Below are 5,176 nucleotides of genomic sequence, written 5' to 3' on the forward strand. Positions count from 1 at the left end.
ATGGGATCGCGAGGCCGCCACTTGTGATACTGTCGTATGGGCAGAGAGGTCTGGATTCGTATGGGATCGCGAGGCCGCCGATTGTGCTGAGACTGCCGTCTGTGTAGAGAGGTCTGGATTCGTATGGGATCGCGAGGCCGCCACTTGTGATACTGTCGTATGGGTAGAGAGGTCTGGATTTGTATGGGATCGCGAGGCCGCCGATTGTGCTGAGACTGCCGTCTGGGTAGAGAGGTCTGGATTCGTATGGGATCGCGAGGCCGCCACTTGTGATACTGTCGTATGGGCAGAGAGGTCTGGATTCGTATGGGATCGCGAGGCCGCCGATTGTGCTGAGACTGCCGTCTGGGTAGAGAGGTCTGGATTCGTATGGGATCGCGAGGCCGCCACTTGTGATACTGTCGTATGGGCAGAGAGGTCTGGATTCGTATGGGATCGCGAGGGCGCCACTTGTGATACTGTCGTATGGGCAGAGAGGTCTGGATTCGTATGGGATCGCGAGGCCGCCGATTGTGCTGAGACTGCCGTCTGGGTAGAGAGGTCTGGATTCGTATGGGATCGCGAGGCCGCCACTTGTGATACTGCCGTATGGGCAGAGAGGTCTGGATTCGTATGGGATCGCGAGGCCGCCACTTGTGATACTGTCGTATGGGCAGAGAGGTCTGGATTCGTATGGGATCGCGAGGCCGCCACTTGTGATACTGTCGTATGGGCAGAGAGGTCTGGATTCGTATGGGATCGCGAGGCCGCCGATTATAAGAGGTCTTGGTATGTATGGTAGGAATTCCCTGTCCTTAGGTGGTAGATATATGTGGTTGCACTATTGTAAATAGGCCCTAGGGAGGGGGTAACGTTCTGGCTGGGTTAGTGAGGCTCTGATGAGCGGGTTCTATCTGATCCGAAAACCCAAGCAGAACAATTGGTGTTCCCGACTGTGCTCCATGACCCCATAACCTCCGTGATCCCATAACCTCAGCGCGACGACAAGCATATCCTCACCAGCAATATACCGGCACCACCGCACTGCCTGCATACGCGACCGTACCTACCAGGTGCTGAGATTTTCCCCTTGTCAGCACTACTGTTTGGAGTTGGTGGCCCGGGACCCCGCAGCGCTTGTGGGGTGCGTAACGGGTAAACAGTTAACGACGGATCAGAAGAGACAGTCCCACCTGGCCTCCAGCGAACTTTACCACTACCCGAAGGCCTTAGGTAGTGGTATATACGACCGCAGTAGAGATACACTATAACAAAGGTGAACCTTCCCTGAAGCATCACCCAGCTAGCACTAATCGGGGGGAGGCAGGAAAACCGAAAGGCAGCGAGTGACTGATAGTCCCGCAGGCAGGTGTGATGTCCCTTCTACTGTTCCATGAGTTCTGGGTTCTATAGAACATAGAACCTAGAACTCGGCTTGTACCTGTGTGTCAGTTACCCTTATGGAGCTGATGGATGGGGTGTTATTAATAAACCTCTACTGCAACCTAAACGCGTGTTCCTGTGGAAGTAATTGGAATATTACACTGGCGACGATTTAGGAACAAAATTAAGAAATAAACACCTCAACATCAAGCTGGGATGATTTTGTGACAAGCTGTGGTCGCATTGGTGAAGTGAAAATCTCTTTTAAAGTGAAAAAAACCGGAAGATTGTGGGAAAAGAATGTGGCTGGTTCGGATCTTTAAGGTACTGTAAATCTCATTTAAATTCACGGCGTGATTTTGTGAGGAAGAAAGGAAGCAGCCTCATGGAAGCATTGCGCTGTATGTGTTTGATTTAACGAAAGCGCGCTTTACTCAAAAGTGCCAGGAAGATTAAATCAACGTGAGAATATTGTAAAAATGTGCCGGGTGGTATAAGATTTACACTCTGCTAAGATACAGGCAAGCTCGTTTCCCCTCCAGCGAACATGATTCAAACTAAAGGTTCAAATGATAATTCGTTATCAAAAGCTTGGCGTTTGGTGGCTGATGAGTTATCGATAGATAAAGAAATATTGTTGAGAGGGAATAAGTTGGTTCCTCCTTCTTCTTTAAGGAAAAGATTGATGGAAGAGGTATATCAAGGTCATTTAGGTATAGTGAAAACTAAGGAAAGGTTGAGAGTTAGTTTTTGGTGGCCTGCTATGGATTTGGAAGTTGAGCGTGAGGTTAGAGAATGTCTACAATGCAAAGTTAGTAATAAGGTTCTTACCCCTCACACTGTGCCCATGATTTGTAGAAGGCTTCCTAATGGTCCTTGGGAGGACATTGCCATTGATATTGTTGGTCCTCTTAATGGAGAACATCGTACTCCATATTTAATTGTCTTGATTGATCTTTATTCTAGATGGGTTGAGGTTATATGTGTTTCAGAGATCACCTCAAGTTGTGTCATTTCATTTTTACAAGATGTGTTTATGAGAGAGGGTTTCCCGAAAACTCTTTTATCGGATAATGGCCCCCCGTTTTGCTCAGGTCAAATGAATGATTATCTTTCATCATGTGGTATCATTCATAAGAGATGTTCGGTATATCATCCAGAAGGAAATGGTACAGTAGAAAGATTTAATAGAGTTATAAAAGAAAATATACAACTTTCTAGAATTAATTGTTTGAATTGGAAAGATGAATTACAAAAATGTATTTTGGCACATCGTTTCACTCCTCATACTTCTACAGGTAAATCGCCTTTTGAACTATTTAAAGGAAGGGCTCCAAACACGAGATTGTGTCCTGGTTGGATGTCTTGGGGTAAAGGTGTGAAAGACAATAGCATTGGTCTTTGGAGGAAAAGAGAGGAGAATCTACAGCTTAAAAATAAAATTTACTTTGATATGAGAAAAAAAGTTAAACAAGTAAAGGTAAAGGTAGGCGATTGGGTACGTGTGAAAGCTCCAATCGGAGCATTATCTTGGTCCAAGTTTACTGCTCCTATGAGGGTGGTAATGTGTTTAAGAAATGCTGTCAAACTTGAAAATGGGAAAATTTGGAATCTAAATCGAGTTGTAATTACAAAGTCTAATTCTGAGTTGGATATGTTATGTAAAAATTTGTCTAATGATACAGATGAGTTGTTAAAAAATGATCTGAGACGTAGTGGTCGAAAGACCTCAGTACCTGTTCACATGAAAGACTATGTTACTTAATTGTCATGATGTTTCTTGATTTTAAGTGATAATACTGTGTCTGTATTTCTCAAAACATTTATTATTTATCTTGTTATTGGAAGGGAGATGTGTGATGTCCCTTCTACTGTTCCATGAGTTCTGGGTTCTATAGAACATAGAACCTAGAACTCAGCTTGTACCTGTGTGTCAGTTACCTTTATGGAGCTGATGGATGGGGTGTTATTAATAAACCTCTACTGCAACCTAAACGCGTGTTCCTGTGGAAGTAATTGGAATATTACAGCAGGCAGCGGCGATTACTGCCCTCCACCCACACAGCTTGGTGGGGCTCCCGGTGGACCAGCCACAATGGGGGGCCGGGGCCAACGCACCATACAAAACCTCAAACTGGACAAGTATGCCTATAACAAAGACCCGCCGGCACAGTCAGCATTGAACACGGAGCGAGGGGAGGCCCCTATGACCGAGAAATCTGTGGAGGTCACCTTGTAGGACATCATGACCACTTTGAACAAGGTCCAAACTTCCATAGGTTCGATCTCAACAGACATTTTGCTAATACGCGGTGACTTTTCAAAAGTGGCCACGAGAATGACGGAGGTTGAAACCACAACAGCAGGTCTCTCCACAGATATGACTGCTCTACAGCGTCAGGTTCGACAACTAGAAGCAGACAATAAAAGAATGTCTGCCAAGCTCGATGATCAGGAAGGCCGCTCAAGACGCAATAATGTCCAAATTATTGGTGTACTGGAAGGTGCAGGGGCCCTGCATTCGATCTGTTTGTTGAAGACCTCATCAAGAATCAGCTACAGCCACGTGGGCTGTCCAGCTTCTTCTCAGTGGAAAGGGCTCACAGTGTGCCGGGGGGCAGACCTCAACCTGGAGCCCCCAGGCCTATATTGGCCCACATCTTTAACTTCCGTGATCCTGCAAACGGCACGAATTGCCCCCCCAATCCGTCTCGAGAACTATATTGTAACCTTTTTTCCAGACTACTTGGCAGCGGTAACCAAACAACGCCGTAGCTTTCTGGACATCAAGAAAGAAATGAGAGCCCGAGAGCTAAAATACTCAATGTTGTTACCAGCAAAGTTGAGGGTAGAAGCTGAAGGAAAAATCTGGTTCTTTGCGACATCTGGAGAAGCCCACGACTGGCTGAAGGGATGGCGCCCGGCCTCCGGACCTAAAAGGCTGGGCAAGAAACAGCAGCACCAACTAGTGGAAACGACATCTCCAGGATCGAGGGAGTCGGACTCAACAGAGGACTTAATGCAAAAGAAGGGTAAAAATTCAATATACTGTTCGGCTTTGCGATTTCGGAACTAAGTCGGGGAGGGACCCCGCAGGGCTGCCTGGTGGGCCTGCAGGACCGCCGAATCACCTGAAACAGGCCAGTGCTTGTGGCCGGACTTATTGTGAACTCTGCACTACCCGGCGCCTTCGCTGCTGTGGAACAGATACTTCCTGTATGGATATCTAGACGATATATTATGTTCTGAATATGGGAATGACTCAGGGTGATCGTGGGACGACTCTCCCCCTCACGCAAGTAAAAGTTATGCGGAACAAGCACTCTGCTAAGTTTGGGTGGCGGGTCGTTTTATGTCCGCGTGCAAGGAGGCAGGGCGGGGGGTGGGGGTGGGGACCAGTTTAATGTTATGGTTCTTTTATTGATACAGGTACGTTGCAAGATAGATAAGTATATACACTATGTTTACAGCACTCGCGTTACAATGTTCTTTGTGCTCTCCCACTGACGATGTCCTACATGGCACAGGAGGAAACCCTGTCCGTTTTTTCGGCCGCACAGTCTCTGACTTCTAGTACATCGGGCCCTCCTCTCACTGTTATATCATGGAATATAAACGGCCTTGGCGATAACCTAAAGAGAGGTTTGGTTTTACATTACCTTAAACGTAGGGCACCGGCAGTGGCCCTGGTCCAAGAATCACACTAAGTGGGTTCTGCCTGTAAAGCCCTGGATAGGTGGGGTATCGAAATGGTGGCACACTCCGAATTCACTTCCGGCTCTCGAGGGTTAGGGGTCCTGATTAGCAAACGCTT

This window comes from Triturus cristatus, chromosome 1_2 (genome assembly GCF_964204655.1).
Source record: "Triturus cristatus chromosome 1_2, aTriCri1.1, whole genome shotgun sequence".
In the NCBI taxonomy this organism is placed as follows: domain Eukaryota; kingdom Metazoa; phylum Chordata; class Amphibia; order Caudata; family Salamandridae; genus Triturus; species Triturus cristatus.